A 22,060-nucleotide genomic window follows, 5' to 3' on the forward strand; every position below is an offset into this window, starting at 1 on the left:
AAACATGTGTGAATATAAAAGTAAAAGACTGAAAAAATATGCAACTAATGTTACCATTTCTAAGAAGTGGAATAGAGGTACTTTTTTGTTTTTTCCAAAGTTGCTATAATGAATATGTATTATTTTTTAATTGTAGAAGTTTTCTAAATGCACTTCTATATACCATTATAAGAGGGAGTTCACAGGTGAGTCTAAAGGAGTCTGTAAACAATGAAACAGTGCGTAAAATTGTATGTGTATGCAAATATGCTTTTACAACAAATTAAATTATATATTTTAAACATTATTTACAATTTGTCATTTTGTATGCAACATTTACCTTACCACAAATGAGGAGGTAGATTTAGTAACAATCTCACTACTGATCCAAAACTTTAGAGGATAAGAAATTTCAAATCATTTTTATGAGTTCTCCCCTATGGTTCTCACACTGTACTTCAAATTACTGGTCTATCTTGAAAAGTAAATTCAAGATCCTAGAATAAGATGGCTAACCGAAGACATGTATTTTTCTTCTTCCTCCAAAAAAATTCTGTTGAAATGAGAGAAAGTACATAAGAAAAAGAATGAAACCAATAATTCTGCTAGAAAATAGGAAAGGAGCCATAACTGGGTGAGAAAATTTGAGCATTTTCTGGAAGTTAAAGAGCTTATGGGATCAAGAAAAGGGAGAAATCAGAGCAGAGCGACCACAGCCGAAGCAGGTGCAGTTTAGGGATACTAATGAGGTAGCACCCTTAAAGAACTCTGCCCTCTGGGTCAACAATAGGTGCAAGCGCTGACTGTGGACAAGCCACTGTTTCTTTTTATTGTATACATATTTTTATTGGAATATAGTTCAGTGTTGTGTCAATTTCTGGTATATAGATAGCGTAATGCTTCAGTCATATATGAACATACATATATTTGTTTTCATATTCTTTTTCACCATAAGTTACTACAAGATATTGAATATAGTTCCCTGTGCTACACAGTATGAACTTGTTGTTTATCTATTTTATGTATATTAATATCTGCAAATCTTGAACTCAATTTATCCCTTCTCCCCTTTCCCCCTCCCCCTGGGTAACCATGTTTGTTTTCTATGTTTGTGAGTCTGTCTCTGTTTTGTAAATAAGTTTGTTTGTCTTTTTTTTTTAAATTGCACATATAAGTGATATCATATGATATACTCAAGGATCTTGAGTCTTATCCCATAATTTACATTTTAAGAATTTGCTTTTCTAATAAGCACCCACGTGATAACAATGTGATGGTCCATGCGTGACACTTTGAGTTTCAAGGACTAATCTATTACACATTAAAACAACCTAGGGAACTTCTTAAACTCCCAACGTACAGGTCACAGCCTTACCATTTAAATCTGAATGTAGAGGAGTGAGAACCAGGCATAAATATTTTTTAAGTACCTCAGGTGATTCCAGAGTACATCAAAGTTTGGGAGTTGCTTGAAGTATGCTAAAATGTGCTCTCTCCACCGCCTTCTTGTGAATACAAGGCAGCTGTTTAGACCATTTTCATTGTGATACAAAGTGGAGATCCATCTGATTGGTGGGGGAAGAGGAAAGGAGACACACACACACACACACACACACACACACACACACACACACCCCCGACATATATGAGGGCTGGAAAGGGAACCAAAGTAGAAACTGAGGAACATGACTGTAAATTACCACCAGGGTTTTGTGAGGCACTTGACCCAGAATAGAGAAAAAAACTTCCTTTACTTGCTTACTCTCTATTCACATATATAGTCTCAATTAAACCTGATGAAAATATTTGCAACACATTACTGTCCAAAAAAAAAAAGTATCCAAAAGATATAAAAGGTGAAAAACCCAATTTTTTAAAAAATGGGCAAAAGACATAAACAGAAATTTCTCCAAAGATGAGACACAAATGGCCTGTAAATATAGAAAGGCTGCTTAACCTTGTTGGTAATCAAGTAAGTGCAAGTAAAAACTGCAAGATACGATTTCACATCCACAAGATGTGACAAGAAAAAATTTAATGAGAATTATCAAGTGTTGACAAGAATATGGAACAACAGAAATTTCATCCTTTATTGTTGGCCCTGGAAAGTGGTATGATCACTTTGGAAAACAATTTAGCTTTACATACTAACTTCTTACTACTTTACAATTCCACATTCTATTGTAAGAATATGCTTTAGAAAGGCTTTTGCACAACTGTACCAGAAAAAAGTGTATAAAAATTTTTATGGCAGCAAGTTCATAATGGCAAAAACTGGGTATAACTTTTATTGACAGAAGAATACACAAATAAATCATCATCATAATAAATAGCTTTATACGATAAGGGCTTTATACATATTATCAAATTTAATTCTCAGTAGTTAAATGGGGTAAGTACAATTATTATCCTCATTTTAAAATGAGGAAACAAGTTCAGAGATAATTACAGATTTGCCTAAAGCAGTAACTGGTTAAGTCAGTATTTAAGTCCAAGATTTAGCTCTTAATCACTATGCTGTGGAATTGAGATATAGCAGCTTGTTCTCAAAGTGTGATCTTTGGACCAGCATCATTAGAATTACCTGTCTATGTGTTAGAATGGGTGTGGCCCAACACTTAACATCTTAATAAGCACACAATGTTCTGATGCACACAGAAGTTTGAGGACCACTGGACATATAAGAATTTACTAAATGAAAAAGAGGTGGTCATTTCAAATGGGAGAGGGGGGTAGTCGCTGTCGCTAAATGATAACGAGTCAACTGGCACATTTTCTTTTTTGAAACTTTTTTTAACTTTTAAAGTTTTTCCAACTTTATTAAGATATAACATTGTGTAACTTTTAGGTGTATAATATGATGATTTGATACACATATATATTCCAAAGTGATTACCACAGTAAGGTAGCACCTCACATATTTGTCTTCATAGTAAAAACATTTAAGATTTACTATCTTAGCAACTTTGAAGTATTGTTAACTACAGTCACCATGCTGTGCATTAGTTCCTCAAAACTTACTAATATTATAACTAGAAATTTATACACTTTGACCTAGTATCTCCCCATTTTCCCACCACCATCTCCTGGCAATCACTACCCTGTGTTTCCATGAATTAGGGTCTTTTCGATTCCAGATAAAGAGAGTGTCTGCCTTAGTCTGATTTATTACACTAAGCATGATGCCCTGAAGGTCCACCCACGTTGTCACAAATGGCAGCAGTTCCTTCTTTTTATGGCTGAATAATATTTCATCGCATATATATATATATCTTACATGTTCCTTATTCAGTCATTCATCAATAGATAGTTAGGTCATTTTCATGTCTAGGCTATTGTGAAGAAGGCTACAATGAACATTGGGGTGCAGATTTTAAGAAAGTGATTTCATTTCCTTCAGATGTACACCCAGACACGTGGATCTGCTGGATCACGTGGTAATTCTACTTCTAATTACTGAGTAACCTCCATAGAGAGTTTTTTTTCCCATAATGGCAGCAAAGTGTTCCCTTCTGTTCCCTGAATGAGTTTATGATGTAATCATATTAACTCTTTTTAAAATGTTTGCTAGAATCGCAGTGATTCTGGGTCTGGACTTTTCTTTGTGGGAAGATTTTAAATTATTAATTTAGTATGTTTTACTTGTTACAGATCTAATTAGATTTTCTATTTCTTCTTGTTTTAATTTTAGTACTTTGTGTCTCTTTTGAAATGTGTCCATTTAATATATTATCTAATATGTTGGCATAGTATTCCAACATAGTATTTGTAATATTCCCTTATAATTCTTTAGATTTCTGTAAGGACAGTAGTGAGGTCCATGTCTCTAACTAAAATGATAACTTATTCCTAAACCTTCTTGAAGTATGGTGTATAATTATAAAAATTGTTTTGTCTTTGTCTACTAATTCAGTTTATCTGTTTCATTTCTGGGTCCATTTTTCTTGACTGATCTTTAAGTCCTCATTAGTGGTTGTATTTTCCTGCTGTTTTGCTTGCCTTATAATTTTTTATTAGTTGTTAAACATTGTGAATTTTACCTTATTGGGTACTGGATTTTGTTTTTCAGTCCTGTAAATATTTTTGAGCTTTTTTTTTCAGGACACAGTTAAGTTACTTGGAAACAGTTTGATCCTTCCAAATCTTGCTTTTAAGGAACAAAGCAGCCTTTAAACAAGAGCTGAGGCAATACATTTCTGAGTACTTTATCCAATGCCCTGTGAATTATGAGGCTTTCCAGTCAACCTGATGGGAAAAATGTAGTATTCCTGGATCTGTCTGACTCCTCAGGATTATTCCTCTACTTCTTTCAGGTATCCACTCCTCACCCCCAGGCTTCAGGTAGTTTCTTTACACACCTTATTTTTTTTTTTTTTACACACTTAATCATTATCTAGCTAAAGACTAGCGGGGTCCCTCTACATAGCTCCTTCTCTGTGCATCTCTTTCCTTTGGCTTGCATGGACAACTCTAGCTGCATTGACCTCCCAGCTTCATCTATTCAACTTAAGGAGGCCATCAAACTCTTCTGGATTCCCTCTTCCTGTGTTGCAGCCACTCTCTAAACAGTAAGCTGGGCATTCAGAGAGCCTGCTTTATTTTCTTCTCGGAGGGATCTCTGTCCTGAGTTGCCTGATGTCAGATGTCTGAAAACTGTGGTTTCACATATTTTGTTCAGGTTTTATACAGTTTTATGTAGGAGAGTAAATCTGATCACTGTTTTCATAATGACTAGAAGTGGAGCTTATATTTTAGTAGGGAAAACATATAATTAATAAATTAACAAGAAGATGATTACCATAAATTAAGATTTGAGTTCTTTAGAAAGATTGTTCCCGGAAAACCTGAGGATGGACTTTTAGCTTGAAAGCTGAAAGATGAGAAGGAGGACGCCATTCAAAGATCTGGAGAAGAGAATTCTGGCATAGGCTAAAAATCTGACTAGTGCAAAGTGTCCTGAACCTAGAACAAATGATTTAAATTAACCTCATCATTTGCAGTTGCCCTATTATGACCTTATTATTCAGTCTGTCTGAGCACTTTTCAATCCCTAAAACTGCTGCTTTTCTTTCTCCACTCATTCTATCCCTCAACTTAAAATGCCTTCTTCTAGTTCTACCTCTGGAAATCTTACTCCCTTGCTAACTGAGACCAGTTGCCATCTCCTTGATAACCTGAGTCAGAAATGATATTGTTTCCCTCTGAATTCCTATAGCGCATATTTTTTGTACCCAAGGTTCTAAACCCTAGAGGTACCAATTTTGGTACTTATTTTAGTCCGATTTTTTTTTGTATTTTGTTTTCTCCTTCATCTTCAGTGCCTCAAACATCTCTGAAATGGGACATTTTGATATAGCCATCTTGATGTTTGTAAATTGCAAAAATACTTTTTAGAATTTATGTAATGTGTACAACAAGAATGACTTTTATCCAGGCATGAACCTTACCCTGTGGCTTGCTTCCATCTAATTCCTGACCCCTAACCAACCCTTTACCTGTTTACTGAACACTACTTAAAAATAAGTTTTTCTATGCTCAGGGTAGTGGTAAAAATGTCTGTTTTACATATTCTTTGGTTGTTACAAAATTTTATTTACATAAGGGTCATTTAATAATTTTGTATTTCATTCTTCTTTAAAGGTCTCAAGGATGTTAATGTGCTTTATTTTATTTCCCAGAGTGTATAGCACTTTGCTACTCAAAAATGGGATTTGCATACCAGCAGCATTGGCATCACCTGGGAGCTTGTGGGAAGTGCAGAATCTTGGGCCCCACTTCAGACCTTCTGAGCTAGAACGTGCATTTTAACAAGATTCCTAGGTGATTCATATGCACAGAGCTCTGGTAGAGTGGTTTTATTTTACACGATTGTCACACTAAATATTTGTTGAGTGAATAAAAAGCTTCCAGATCAGGTGTGAGGTGTACCACAAGTCCTTTATTAACAAATTATGTTAAATAGAAAATCTGTAAGTTAGGTAAGATTAACCCATTTGCTAGGTAAATTATTTCTACAAGCTCCTAACCTATCCATTGTCAAGTATTTTGAGTATATTTTATAAATATTCCAGTAAATGTCAAGATTCCCATACATAGTAGTTTAAGCATAGAGTAGTGGCTAGTGAAGGGGCACTGGTTTTAGAATTGTAATAGACATTTTAAGCTAGCTGTGGATTAAAAGATTATTGGCTTTGGTAATCAAACCACAGGAAGTGCTGGACTGTACCTAGATCTGAGAGATAATTTTTTTTAACATTTTTAATTGATTTATAATCATTTTACAATGTTGTATCAAATTCCAGTGTAGAGCACAATTTTTCAGTCATACGTGAACATATATATATTCATTGTCACGTTTTTTTCTCTGTGGACTACCATAAGATCTTGTATATATTTCCCTGTGCTATACAGTATAATCTTGTTTATCTATTCTATAATTTTGAAATCTCAGTCTATCCCTTCCCACCCTCTGCCCCCTTGGCAACCACAAGTTTGTATTCTATGTCTATGAGTCTATTTCTGTTTTGTATTTATGCTTTGTTTGTGTTTTTTTTTTTCCAGATTCCACATATGAGCGATCTCGTATGGTATTTTTCTTTCTCTTTCTGGCTTACTTCACTTAGAATGACATTCTCCAGGAGCATCCGTGTTGCTGCAAATGGCATTGTTGTTGGTTTTTATGGCTGAGTAGTATTCCATTGTATAAATATACCACATCTTCTTTATCCAGTCATCCGTTGATGGACATTTAGGCTGTCTCCATGTCTTGGCTATTGTAAATAATGCTGCTATGAACATGGGGGTGCAGGTGTCATCCTGAAGTAGGGTTCCTTCTGGATATATGCCCAGGAGCGGGATTCCTGGGTCATACGTTAAGTCTATTCCTGGTCTTTTGAGAAGTCTCCATACTGTTTTCCACAGTGGCTGCACCAAACTGCATTCCCACCAGCAGTGTAGGAGGGTTCCCCTTTCTCCACAGCCTCTCCAGCATTTGTCATTTGTGGATTTTTGAATGATGGCCATTCTGACTGGCATGAGGTGATACCTCATTGTAGTTTTGATTTGCATTTCTCTGATAATTAGTGATATAGAGCATTTTTTCATGTGCCTATTGATCATTTGTATGTCTTCCTTGGAGAATTGCTTGTTTAGGTCTTTTGCCCATTTTTGGATTGGGTTGTTTGGTTGTTTCTTATTAAGTCATATGAGCTGCTTATACATTCTGGAGATCAAGTCTTTGATGGTTTCATTTGCAAAAATTTTCTCCCATTCTGTAAGTTGTCATTTTGTTTTATTTATGGTTTCCTTTGCTGTGCAGAAGCTTGTAAGTTTCATTAGGTCCCATTTGTTTCTTCTTGCTTTTATTTCTATTGCTTGATTAGACTGTTCTAGGAGAACATTTTTGAGATGTATGTCAGATAATGTTCTGCCTATATTTTCTTCTAGGAGGTTTATTGTATCTTGTCTTATGTTTAAGTCTTTGATCCATTTTGAGTTTATTTTTGTGTATAGTGTAAGGGAGTGTTCTAGCTTCATTGCTTTACATGCTGCTGTCCAGTTTTCCCAACACCATTTGCTGAAGAGACTGTCTTTATTCCACTGTATATTCTTGCCTCCTTTGTCGAAGATGAGTTGACCAAAAGTTTGTGGGTTCATTTCTGGGCTCTCTATTCTGTTCCATTGGTCTATATGTCTGTTTTTGTACCAATACCATGCTGTCTTGATGACTGTAGCTCTATAGTATTGTCTGAAGTCTGGGAGAGTTATTCCTCCAGCCTCTTTTTTTCTCTTCAGTAATGCTTTGGCAATCCTAGGTCTTTGATGGTTCCATATAAATTTTATGATGATTTGTTCTAGTTCTGTGAAATATGTCCTGGGTAATTGGATAGGGATTGCATTAAATCTGTAGATTGCCTTGGGCAGTGTGACCATTTTAACAATATTGATTATTCCAATCCAAGAGCATGGAATACCTTTCCATTTTTTAAAGTCTTCTTTAATTTCCTTCATCAATGGTTTATAGTTTCTGTATATAATCTTTTCACCTCCTTGGTTAGATTTATTCCCAAATATTTTATTACTTTGGGTGCTATTTTAAAGGGGATTGTTTCTTTACTTTCTTTTTCTGTTGATTCATTGTTAGTGTAAAGAAATGTAACTGATTTTTGAACGTTAATCTTGTAACCTGGTACCTTGCTGAATTCTTCGATCAGCTCTAGTAGTTTTTGTGTGGACCTTTTAGGGTTTTCTATATATAGTAACATGTTGTCGGTGTATAGTGACACTTTTACCTCTTCTTTTCCAGTTTGGATCCCTTTTATTTCTCTCTCTTGCCTGATTGCTGTGGCTAGGACTTCCAAGACTATGTTGAATAGGAATGGTGATAGTAGGCATCCTTGTCTTGTCCCAGATTTTGGTGGGAAGCTTTTGAGTTTTTCACCGTTGAGTACTATGCTGGCTGTAGTTTTGTCATATATAGCTTTTATGATGTTGAGATATGTTCTGAGGGATAATTCTGATTTGTCTCTCATTACATCTCTCATTTGTTACTTTGTGTAATTTTGATTTCATTCTCCAGCAGGTATCTTTCTTACGGTGGGAGGCATGGTCTCCATCAGCTCTAGAGCCTCAGATTTCCTGCACTGGAGAGGCATGGACACTAGATGTGTCTCATGCCAAGTTTAAGAATCCAGGGGAAGGATACCGATGCTGATTGGCTCATATTGAATCAGATGCTCATCCCTGGACCAGTAAACACTAGGCAAAAGGTTTAATAGGACATTTTTCAGAAGATGGGCAAAATAATAAGTTCCCAATGTAATACCCAAAACATGACTATAAACTTCCATTCCACAGATAGGGTGGTTAATTTTTTTTCTTCTAGTTTCCTTTACTCAATTAATTTGTGGGACTACCAAAGGAATTTTTATGTTTTGCTATTATGTCTTGGTGGTTGTTTCTGCCCTCTACCAGTTGTTTGCATTCTGAGCAATTGATACTCTAGAGACGTAGTGATGAGTAAAGACAGTCTTGTAGTTCTCCAAGCTGTTTTTCCCCTCATCAGTTTGTTCCCATGTGGCATCGTGTGGCAGGGCAAGCTCAATCCCCACCATAGAGAAATCTGTAGGAATCCCGGATTTCAGAGAAGCACCTTTTCATGCCCAGTCTAAGGCCTGCCCCTGAATGACTGACGGGAAGAACCACCGGTTTCTTTTAGGGGAATGCTCACCCCTACCCACAGGTGTGGTCTAGTCTTCATTACCCAGACAAAAAATAAAAACATTGAACAGTATATTTCTAAAAGTCTGTGTTCTTTAGTAATAAATGGTATCAAGTGGAGACATTAATACATATTTAGGAAATTTCTCTTGTTCTAGAAGGGCACAGTCAGGCTAAAGATTAATCCAGTTTATATCGTTTAAATAGCATACCTCTGAGTCTTCAGCACCACCATTCATATTTATAATTACTTCACGTATTTCTTCGTGATTATTTTCTCGAAATAAAAGTAGTCTTGCTTTTAAGACTGGTAATTTTTGGAAGCCCCTTGTGCTTCTAAAACAAAGCCAAATTAATGTTTTTCTTTACCAGTGAAGTTAGTAATAATATCTGGTTTGGATAGTTAATATAAATAATGTATGTGTAGTCTTTAAAGTGTTCTATATATGTGGTACAATGGTAGTTTTTTTGTTGTAGAAGTGTTTTATTAGTTGAGACTCTTCCTGTGACTTACTGTCTAATATAGTTTCAGAGTGTTAAAGTACTCTTCATTCATTTGCCCAATTAACTAATTATTGCATGCTTTCATTCATTCACGTATTCACTAAAAATATTTGTTGAATTCCTATTAGGCATTCAGCACAGTGATAGACCCTGGGAAAACAACAGTGAACAAGACAGGTTTATTCCATACTGTCATGGAACAGATTTCTAGTGGAATCTTTTGAATGAAGCCCCAAATCAATATCACTTTTCACTCTTGGTGGAAAAAACCAAAAAACTTCCATGCCCTTATGAAAAGAGCCGCATTGTTATCCCAGATGTCCTGACCTGACTCTGAAATTATATTTAGTTTACCTTAATGATTCATTCATTCACTCAGCTGAATGGTATTCTTTGCTTCCTGTCTCCAGCGGATCTATGTCTACCAAACCACAGGAATTAAAATTTCATGGTGAGAGAACTGATACCATGATACAGTTTAAAAATATTTGTGTACTTATGTAATTAGAGATTTTAATAAAAGAAATGACTCTTATTTATTGCTGTTCAAACTACTAAGCTCTTTTCTCAGCGAATGGTCCACCTCCCTTTCCGATAAAAAAGATTTGTTGCTTATTTTATACATGTTCTTGCAGTTAATTTGTTTTAGGCATTATTGTTACACTGTTATAGTTTGACTTGAATGAGTCCAATTACTTTGATATTTTACTAATTTGCTGCTCACAGGGAAGGAGGCAAAAACAACAACAAACCTCACAAACAGGATATGGTGAAATAATTTGAAAAGTCAAGATTAGATATTTATTTTCACTTTACTAGTATAGTTTGCAAGGTAAACAATAACTGATTTCTTTTTTTGAGCCCACTGCCCCCTCCAGTTTCTGCCTCAATTCCTTGCTCCTCTTTTCCAATCTCTTGGAGTATAACTGTCTATACTTCAGTTTCTCTCCTACCATTTCTTAACTTGCCTCCTGCCACTCTATGAACTGCTCTTGTGAGCATCTCTAGTTACTTCCTTCTGGCTAAATATGAGTGAAATTCTCAGTCTTCATCTGTCTTGAGTAATGGAAATGCTGTCCTTCCCTTTGTTCAGGCCCAAAACCTCGGCGTCATCCTCAACTGCTCTTTTCCCTTATATCCCACATTCATCCTTCAGTAAATACTATTGACTCTACATTTGGAAACACATCCGGAATCCCACCATTTCTCATCTGGTTCAAGCCATTACCATCTCTTGCTTGGCTATTGCAACAGCTTCTTATTTGGTCTCTCTACTTCGTCCCTTGCTCACTTGTCTGTTCTTTGCACTTGTTCTCTTTGGAGAACTGATTCACCCAAATAACTTAACGATCTGCTACCTCACTTCCTTCAGGTCTTTATTCAAATGTCACCTTCTTAGTGAGGTCTTCTCTGGCTACATAATTAACATCGGAAATCCAGACATGCCTTATTCTCCTTCCCTGCTTTCTGTTTCTTCATTGCGCTTGTCATCTCACGTACTGTGTGTTTTACTCACATATCTATTTATTCTTCGGCGTCCTCAGTCCCCTTACACCAATCAGTATTTTTGATTTTTCAAATTTGCCTGCTATATCATCAGTTCCTAGGACAGTGAGTATTCAGTATCTGGCACAGAAATAATTATATGTTAAAAAAGATAAATTTTGTTGTAACTAGGTTAATTTTCCATTGGGTCAGAGATAGTCTGATACATTTGTTTTCTATAAGTCATAGTTTGTACTGAGAGGGAATATTAATGTTTTATATGCAACTGTAGTTATAAAACAAAAACTAGACATTAAAACAAAGTGTTAATCTCACAGGTCCTCTTTCTTGCTTTGTGTGATTTTAATTTACTTGGATTGGAATAACACAGCCTCCATTTTTGGATCTTCTCATTAACGTAAGGACAGTTTTGGAATGGCACAATACAGATCAAACTCCTCATCTTACAAATGTTTCAGCAGGCATCAAAGGAGAGTTAGTTAGAGTAGTGACATCTTAGAGATATGAAACTACTCACTAGTTAACCCAGCCGCTCCTCAGTCTTTCCTCATTATTTTCATTGTCTCATTTGTGGAATATTGTGCAATCATTATTCTTTTTTTGAGGGCAAGCATCCCTGTCTTTATGATTACACTTGTGCCAAGCCTGAAAAGCATCACTGTGTTTCCTGAGGAAGCTCTTGTATCCTCTTATTTTCTGTAAAGTGGAAAGGAAACATTAATAAAAGAAGCACTTTTTGACAATTTAAATAAATGAGAAGCTGAAAGCTAAGCAGTAGACTATTAGATTAGCACTTAGGAAGACTCTGACTGAGATTGTGGCAAGCAGTGCCACCAGACAGATGCCAAAGGACATGGGTCTTTTCAAAACCCATTTTTGGTCAGTTTTCCCCAGGACTAACACTGCTATGGGTCTTGCTAGCTCTTCAGCAGGAGTCAAGATTGTACTTGAATGTAGAAATCATCAATAACTTTTCCATTACATGTGATTGATATTTATATGTCAGTGAAGACATATTTTAGTTTATATGTAGTTATATGTAGGGTCTTGGAGAGTAGTACAGTTTTCTAGGGGGACTGAAATAGACAAATAGAACAACAACACAGATTTATATAAATAAAAACAATTTCAAGGATAGGTCGAAAATAAGGATACTTCTGAAGGGTTCAGAAATGGTTTGATTTATTGGAAAATGTTTCTAGAGTTATAAACTGGGATTCAGCAATAGTTTAAATAAGGATTTAGGATGCTAAATGGATCAGTAAGAAGTCTGGAAGACTTTGAAATACTGATATTTCCTCAGAGATCTATTCATTGAGTTCTAACTCTACATATCCTTTTAAAGAAACAAAGTCCATACTCAGATTTTCTCCTGGTCCCAAGCCCGTATTTGCAACTCTTTTCTGACTTATCTGCCTTCAGACATCCTTCCATCACCTCAAATTCAGTGGAATGATGATAATAGCCACTATTTGTAGAGGAATTACCATTTACTTGCTACTATTCTAAGTGCTTCCTTCATGTGTGTTAGCTGATTTAATTCTCACAAGAATTCTGAGTTGGTTCTTTTATTACTTTAGTTTTATAGATGAGGAAACTGAGACTTCAGGAAGTTTAAGAAACTTGCCCAAGGTCACACAGATATTAAATGACACTCTGAGTACAAAACCCATGTTCTTAGCCACTGTTTACTTCCAAAATAAAATTCTTTAAGTGTTCTCTCAAATTGCTTCTTTTACTGTTTTCCATATATTGTTGAATGTTACCACTACCCATCAAGCTAGAATCCTAGACAGGTTTGTCTTCTTCATTGTCTGTATCAGAAAAATCAGCAGGACAATTATTTTTTCTCGTATATCTCTTGGAACTGTTTCCTTTATCCATCATTACTACAGCTATCATAATTCAGACTCTTATCTCTTATCAGCTTACTAACTAGTCTGTCTGCTACCAGTCTTGCCCCAACATCTTCCATGTTACAGATTTTTTTAAACTGCATGTATTGTCATATCACTTTTCCACTTAAGATCCTTAAAGAGCTTCTTATCATCTATAGGATAAAGTCCAATCTTTTGAGTGTGGCAAACAAAGTCTTTTATAATCTGGTCCTTGTCTTCACTTCCTTCCTTTTTCTGTGCCACTTCCTTTTATGTATTCCATATTTCAGCCATATAGAACTTCTTTGAGTTCTGGAATACGTGCTATTCCTCTTGTCTGGAATGCCTTTACTCTGTTCTCCCCTAGAACCCATTCCATAATTTATTATACAAGTTGTCATATGGATCAAATGAAATATTAAGTGAATGCCTTTCCCACTTGTAAGTACACTTTAACTCTCTGAGGGTTTGTCTTATTTATATTCATATTCTTTATATCTTTATATAATTGTATTCAGCATATAATGCAATTTATATTTTATTATAGCACATATTGTACCTACTGATAAGCCATGTAGCAATGAATAAATGGATGGGTGGATAAGAAAATAAACACCGCATCAGTAGGCTTATATTTGGTTTTGTCAGTGAGGGAACATCCTTCAAAGACAGAACAGTTGAGGAAAGTAGGAGAGACAGCTGTCTGATGGGACTGGTTAACACACAGGAATGGAGTTGGAAGAGTTTCTTTTTTGATGTTGTCTAGAGATTTATGAGTATATGGCATATTTAGAAACTCGGAAATTTTTAGTGATAACATACAGAATGGTTTGGATACTGAAGCTTAGAGTGTTGACTGACTTGCTTAAGCTTTTTCAGTCAGTTGTTGTTGTTGGGCTTGAATTTGAGTCAGGAGTCCCCAGTTTTACCTGTTTAGTACTCTGCTGGTTCATAATACACCACATCTAGTCCAACCTCATATTTAACTAATAAAGAATACAGGAGTGGGTAGTCTCTCCATGGTTCCTGAACTACTTAAGGACAGAGATTTCCACTTCCATACCTTGCCCATTATAAGAAGCAGTATAGTGTAGTGGTAAAGAAGCACAGTGAAGCCAGCCTGCCTGGACTTAGATTTCAGCCCTGCCATTTACTTGCTCTGAGATTTGGGAAAATCCATTATTCTTCTCTGTAAAATGGGGCAAAGTATCCACATTATAGGGCTAATGTGAAGGTTAAATACGTTAATACAGTGAAGTCCTCAGAAAGTAGCCATGACATAGCAACACTTATGAAGATATTGCCCATCATTTTTTGATTAAAAAGGGCAATAATAATGTTTTCTCCTCCACTGTGTTCTCACTGAGTCTACATTATAGGATCTGTCTGTATTGCAAGTATTCTCATGTCTGTACTTCCTCTAGACTGTGGGCTTTTTAGGGATAGAGATCTTGCTATAGTCAAGGACCTACCATAGTGTCTGGCACACAGGCATTTGATACATATATTTTTAAAAAAACAAATGACATTTTTATCCCTAGAAAATGACAATTGGATAAATATTTCACTGTCTTTAACACTTAAACAGAATTTGTTGGAAATTTGTGAATTATCAAGTCTATAGAGGAGACAGAAGAGCATGGAGAAGGCATGCTATGTGTTACTTGGCCAAAGGAAGAATTAAACACCTGGCTCAGGGCATCAGCGCTGCAGAATTTCTCACCCTGACACACTAGTTATCACCCCAACTATTTTCTGTCAAGACATAGGATCACATGTTTCCTACGCAGTCTTTTCTGAATGAACTTTAAGAAGCCTAACTGTGAAGCAGAATCTGTATGCATCATTGGTGACACAAATGCTTCATTTTTGGCTTGATGAAGTTCACTCGTTTAAAATTTTCTGTCAGTAGTACCAACTTTGAGTTTGGATCTGGTGCTCTTATTCTTTCTCGTGCTGATTAGAATTGGGGCAAACATTTCATCTGGCAACCTGGGCAAATTAGAGATAAGTTATTACATGACGTAAAAAGAAAATGCTTTGGAGGCAGATAGCTTGGGTTGGAATTCTGACTCTGCTTCTTAGTAACTGAATTTCAGCAAATTATTTAACTTCACTCAACTTCAGCATTCTCACATGTAAACAGAGGTTAAATGCACATATCTCAGAGCTGATATGAAAAGTAAATTAAATAATTATATAAAATACTTGGCACAGCACCTTACATGTAGTAAACAATAAATAAATGGTAGGTATTGTTTTTAAACAGTGGATGTCATGTTAGTTCACTTAGGATCTTTCCTAATATAGTGCTGTGTACTGTCTGTTAAATAACTATAACTATTTAAACCATTAAATATATTAAATGTCAACAATATTAAAATATTAAGATGTTTTTCTTTTAAGAAAAATAAGGGCTATAGTTAGAGTAACACAAGTATGGGGATCAGTTTTGAAATAAGTGATGCACAGACTACTGTAACAGAATCTCTTGTTAAAAATACAGGTTCCTTGTCCTCAACCCAACTTACTGGACCAGAAACTTTGGATATGGGGCCTAGGAATCAAATATTTTCAGAAGCACCCAAAGTTATTCTGATGTAAATTACCCATGGATAAACTTTAAGAAATACTTATCTATAAGGTATGTGCTTTCTTGAGAATTGTTAAAATATTTCATTTTTGTGTTAAGTTATTTCTACTGCATTTATTTAACATCTAACACTGATGATGTAATAAACAGAAAATTTCTTAAAAAAATTTTTTTTAATTGAAGTACAGTCAGTTATAGTGTGTCAATTTCTAGTGTACAGCACAATGTCCCAGTCATGCATATACATACATATATTCATTTTCAAATTCTTTTCCATTACAGGTTATTATAAGATATTGAATATAGTTCTCAGTGCTATACAGAAGAAACTTAAAACTTGTTAATCTAAAGTTATTGCATCTGTATTTCCTGGGTGGGATTTCAAGGTTATATGAATTGCATTAATTCTTCTATTAACTCCATTATCAATTTTATTTGAGAAAAACATGCTTCTGATTATAGTTTAATGTCCAGTTTAAAATGACATTTGTAGCAGATCGAGTATTTGGTTTCTTTGCCTGTGTTGTGTTAATTAATCTTGGTTTAGAGATTAACTTTAAACACCAAAACAAAAAACAAAACAAAACAAAACAGAAAACCAAACCAAAACCTAAACCAAAACCTAGAAACGTATTCTACCCCAACCTTGCTCCTGAATCCTGCATTGACCAACAGTTGCTATTTACACATTTATTTAATGTGCACATAGTAATGCTTCCTATGTTTTTGTGTATGCTGCTCTATCTACTAATAACGTTCTCCTAACTTATTTTTTAAATGTGATAAACCTTTCATAGGCCTCACTTATCTTTAGCTCAGATATCATCTCCTTTAGGAAGTCTTCCCTAATTTCCCCTGCCTCTGCCAGTCTGGATTAGGTGCCCTTTCTATTTCTTTCCTATATCTGTCACACTGTCCTTGGAAATGTCTGATTGTTAGTCTCCCTTCCAGACTGTGAGCTCCTGGGGGCAGGAACTTTAGATTTCCAGTTCTGAGCACAGTATTGGGCCCATAGGAGATATTTAATCAATGTCTACTAAATGAATAAATCAATTTTTAATGTTTTTCTTTTGATTTGTAAGATGATTGTGTTCCTGAGAAGTCGCACTGAATTCAAACACTTAAATCAAAATTAATTTTCTTACCAGAAATAAAAGAACAATTTTTAGTCTTTCAGGTTTTCCCAATTAATAATGAAGTAAGATATTCTTTTTTATCTTATCAAAATTTTCCCCTTACATTTACTTAACTGCATAATATTTCTCCATTCAGTTTTTGGCATTTAATGTCTCGGGAATGGATGCTACAGTAGAAAAGTCAATTTTAAGTTTCAGAAGTCTAGACCCAGGTGAACACAGTTTCCAAATAGCAGCATTGTAAGAAAAGATGAAGAGCTTGGCTGTCCATAGCAAAAGATTCTCTGGAGTGGAAGAGGGGAAGAACTGGAAAGGAGCAAGAGCTTTAGTCGTCAGTAAGGACCCTTGAGACAGGGCCATGTATTCTTTCTCCATTAGTTAAGCCTTTGTTTGAGGTTGGAGGAGAGAGAGAAAATGACAGGTAATTTGGATAGGTTTGTAGCATTTGAAAGTAGAGAGAACTGTGCCCCATTCTCAAGTAGAAGCTCTGAGAATTTCCCTCATTTCCTGATGGAGTAGGAGAAGCAGGGTAGATATATTTTTATAGTAACAAAGGATCAAATTTAAAGTAACAAATTTAAAGGCTATTTGGATACTATATTTTTCCTAATCAGGACTTCTGTTTCATATTTATAATAGATAATTCCATTGCTTTAAATGTAATGGAAATAAAAAATTAAAAAAAATGTCATCCTACTCCCTAATTTTTAAAAGTCTATAAATAAAACATACTGAAATGTTAACAGTGATTATCTTTGAGTGGTGGGATTATGAATGTCTATCATTTTTATCTTCATACTGCTCTGAATTTTGAAAAGCTTCCAGAATGGAATGGCTTGTGATTTCACCTTGATTTGCCTGGCCAAACATTAATCATCCTTCAGTTCAGGTCTTATTTTCCCCCCTAATCCTTGGTTGGGCAGCGTATCCCTACTTGATACTCCTTTAATATTCTGGACATCTCATTTTCTTATCACCGTATCTTATTTTCTTGTCACCATTATACATTGAAATAATCATCTGTTTCCATTTCTAGACAGGCAGGGATCATATTTTTTTTTAATCTTTGTACCAATGTATAGAACAAAATAGATGTTTAATTAAATCTTTTGGTTGAATTAAATAATAAAAATTCAGTTTAACAAAAAATATTTTATAGTTTGCCCAAATTATAGTTTCAGATAAGAGTTTCTCTCCATTAGGAAAAACTATTTGTAAGTAAGTAATAAGGAAAGACATATGAATTGTGGAACTCTGAAAATTACAAGTTCAGGTTCATATGTAATGTAAGACCATGTATAAATGTATCTGAACATCATGTATAAAATATATCTGAAGTCTCTCTTCATTAATAGTTTGGTTGATTGTGATGAAGCTGAGAAATTGCTGTAAGAAAGAAGTTTGGATACTTTTTCTTCCTTTTTTCCTATATGGCATTTGTCATCCTTTTTTTGACAGTGTAAATTTAATAGTGAACACTGATATATTTTCTTGTTTGTCATCATTTGAGAATATATAGTAAAATTCACACATGAGACACTGTGTATAATGATTACTTTGGTGTAATTCTTCATAACTTGGTATAGAAAAAGAACAAGTTAAGGATTACTTAGCTACAAGATTAACTCTGTAATAAGTGTGATAGTGATTATTTTCAAGTTAGGAATAGAAATGATACATTCAGGACCATTTAACAAAGACAGTGATAATTAGGCTTAAAGGCTGATAATTGGAGAGGTAATAAGTTGAGGCATTCATATACTTCTTGTTTACATAACAAGTAAAGGAAAATTAGATTTCTTCCACAAAAGAAATACTCCAAGGATTTTAAATCTCTATAGTAAGGGTGAGAAAAATGCTATTAAAAGTTAATCATTTTGTTGTCTGGTCTACCTCTGTTTTTTGCACATTTTTTTACTTAAGCACTTGTCAAATGATATTTTACTTCTTCTTTTCTAAACTGTGACCTCTTTGAGTGCAGGTTCTGTATAGTTGCTAGCACATAATAGGTACTCAGATATTTACTGAATTGAGTTAAATTGGGTTAAGATGCTGCCCTCTAGTACTCAGTCTAGAGAGCAGGCCTTGCATGAGTTTCCCTGTGGGGGTATATTGGAGCAAAGAGTGAAAATCAAGTCCTTGTCTCAATCTTTAGGACTGGAAAAGCCAGTCATGTAAGAAGAGAAGTGGGGCTTGGAGGGTCTCAAATCTGGACATTTGCCCAACATTGGAATGAGCTTCCTGCTTACTTACTTCATATATTTCTTTTCTAATATTTGATGGCTAGAATCATGCCTATGAGGTTGAGGGCCAAGAACATCTATAAAAAGGAGTAATACTAATTAATACTTGCCATTTTAAACTCTGATATTGTACAGCGAGTTTCCTTATTGTGTGCCAGATTTGGGAGGGGGGTTATTACCCTTTTCCTCAGTGATAAAATGTCATCATTTTTAAAGATGTCAAAAAAGAGAATTTTTGGTATTTCTTGAGTTTTTTAAATTCAACTAAACACTTTCGGATTGATAAATCTGCCAAATCTACATAATAGCTTTAAGTCGTTGAGAACAGTTGTATACGTCCCAAAGGATAGAAGAACAAAGGTGATAACACATAGATAAATGTTATAAACAGTGTTATGATACTTTTACATATATGCAAATAGTCAATTTTTGAAATATTAACCCTGAGCTAGTGATATTATCACCAAGGTAGTATTAATGTTTAGACTATATTTCTGATCTTGTTGCCTACCTAAAGTTCAGCTATTTTATACTATAAAGGGTCAAAGCAAAGGACTTTGAGATCTAAGCCAGAAACCCAATACTATCAGAACTGAAAAGTGTTTTCTTGAAATACTAGTGTTAGCAATAAACCTTTAGAATCCAGTGGCTTCTTCAGATACAATTACTGTTAGGTGGCAACTCCTCTAAGATAAACATTGCATTAATGTGCATATCTTAACCCCCAGGGTTTAAAGTAACAAAAGGAAGTAGGAATGGAAAGGACATTGGATGCATGCTGACTTGCATGTTTGGGGGATTAATAAAAATTGAGGTCAGCAGGAGTCCCAGGATGCAGGACAGATCAAGGAAGGAAGCACACCATGGAGGTTGTGTTCCTTTCCTACTGACAACAAGATGAGCAGCTGGAGAGGAAGGTGGCTCTTCTGTTTAGTGCTTTCTGTAGTTCCTCTCTGTCTGAATGGTTGGCTTGTGGCTGATCACTACTTTTATTTCATTCATCAGAGAGGAAAACTCCACTTTAATGTTGCTCAATATGATAAAAAGTAGCATCTGTAGCACCATGCCTCGTACATAGTAGGACTGACTGACTGAAAATCAGACTAGTGTCTCATGTCAGTAGAGTGTCTGGAACATTCAGTTCCTTGGACAAATTTAGGCTTGCAGCACTTAATCTGTTGTTTGAAATTGTGTCTGTCAAATTGTATTGATGAAATCTCATTGTATTTCTAAATAAGAACAGGCTAAATAGGAATGCATTTTTTTTACATTTTTTATTGATTCATAATCATTTTACAGTGTTGTGTCAAATTCCAGTGTTCAGCACAATTTTTCAGTCATTCATGGACATATACACACTCATTGTCACATTTTTTTCTCTGTGATTTATCATAACATTTTGTGTATATTAGGAATGCATTTTTAATTACCTAGGGTTCAGGAAACTTGACTATAGTGGAAAGAGCTCTGGACTTGGAGAAATATGAAAGTTACCTGGGAGTATTTTTCAAGAAACAGATTTACAGATACAGAAAACAAATTTATGGTTACCAAAGGGGAAATGAGGGGGAAGGATAAATTAGGAGTTTGGGATTAACAGATATACATATAAAAACAGAAAATAACCTGTAATGGAAAAAAATCGGAAAAAGAATATATATATGTATAACTGAATCACTTGGCTGTACACCAGAAACTAACACAACACTGTAAATTAACTATACTTCAAAAAAAATTATATTCCCAGGTACTTCCTCTTCTAGTTGTCAACAAGGACATATCAGAATCTCCAAGGCAGACAATATGTAGTTGAAAAAAAGCTGCTATTGCAATTGGGATTTTCTGTTCCCTGCTTTCTGTTCTTTTTACCTCCTGAGTTTGAAAAATTAGCAGAGATGTTGATCTTCAAAGGCCTGTTAAATTCTATGGTTTTGCTAGTAAAAATTCTACTACCTAGTGATGATTTGCTTCCCAGAATTTATCAATACTTATCTCCTTCCCTGAGGCTTGTTTAGTATGTGGATATATTCCCTCAGGTTATGGGCCTTATTAATTTTAAACTCTGGAATTGTAAGATAGAGGTAGTGGATTAAATGAAGATTACTTTCTTTTTCTCTGCTTTGTTATTGCTGGGCTAGCATTCAACATCTTGGATCAGAGACCTTTAGAGATAGGGGCTTTCTTGATCTTTAGAAGTAGAACATCTGCTGTTGAAACTCTGGATAAGTCTTATTGTACTGGTAGAAACAGTCACTCTGGCATATAGTAAGCACTCAAGAAGTGGTTGTTCCAACAAAGTACCTGTATGGCTTTAATAAAAAACATTGTAAGAAAATATTGACTAAAAGTAACTTTAAATACTATCTGATTTGTATTTTGACTCTTGGAATAAAGAATCAGACTTTTTCCTAGTTATATTTTAATTCTTTTTGAACAAATATAAACTGGGTGACTTAGGGTCTCCTAATGAGGTAGAAACAATCCTTCTAAAGTGAAGTTATGTTTATTCTAATCAATTGTTTGTGATTATCTATTATGGTCATTTGAGTGACAAGGGAGCTTTTATTCATCAGTCCATGGTAGAAAGTCAAGTTCAATCCCAAATTTGTAAATTCCTAGTCAGGTATCGTATTATTTAAAGCCCTTGGAAACATCTCAATGTGCTGTGCAGAAAGTTGCCACTCAGATATATTAATCATTATGGCTTAAAAAGTAAAATACGTTCTTATCATAAGAATAATAGAAGTTTATATTATAAGGAATTATATTGAGAAGGAAAACATAAAAGTTATCTATAATTCCATCTGTGATGAGCATTGTGGAAAATTTGTGTGTGTTGCTGAAAACAATTTAATATTCACTTCTGCTGATGAAGGGTTTTTAAAATCTGGTGAAACTGTTCTTATTTAAAATAAACTATCTGAATAATTTTCAGTCATCCTCTTTAACCCCTCTTCATTTGTAACCTCCATACTCCTAGTCTGGGGCGGTGATACATGGCTT

General features: G+C 34.9%; 1 long non-coding RNA gene across 1 annotated transcript in view; it reads left to right on the forward strand.

Annotated features, from left to right (window-relative positions):
- Nucleotides 1–13,440: 13,440 nt before the first annotated feature.
- LOC140696378 (uncharacterized) overlaps nt 13,441–22,060 on the forward strand; it is a 36,286-nt gene continuing 27,666 nt past the window's right edge. The window contains exons 1-2 of the long non-coding RNA XR_012072618.1: nt 13,441–13,526; nt 15,592–15,729. This is a non-coding gene — a long non-coding RNA (uncharacterized lncRNA). The remainder of the gene's footprint in view (nt 13,527–15,591; nt 15,730–22,060) is intronic.

The sequence above is a fragment of the Vicugna pacos genome, chromosome 5, assembly GCF_048564905.1.
Source record: "Vicugna pacos chromosome 5, VicPac4, whole genome shotgun sequence".
In the NCBI taxonomy this organism is placed as follows: Eukaryota; Metazoa; Chordata; class Mammalia; order Artiodactyla; family Camelidae; genus Vicugna; species Vicugna pacos.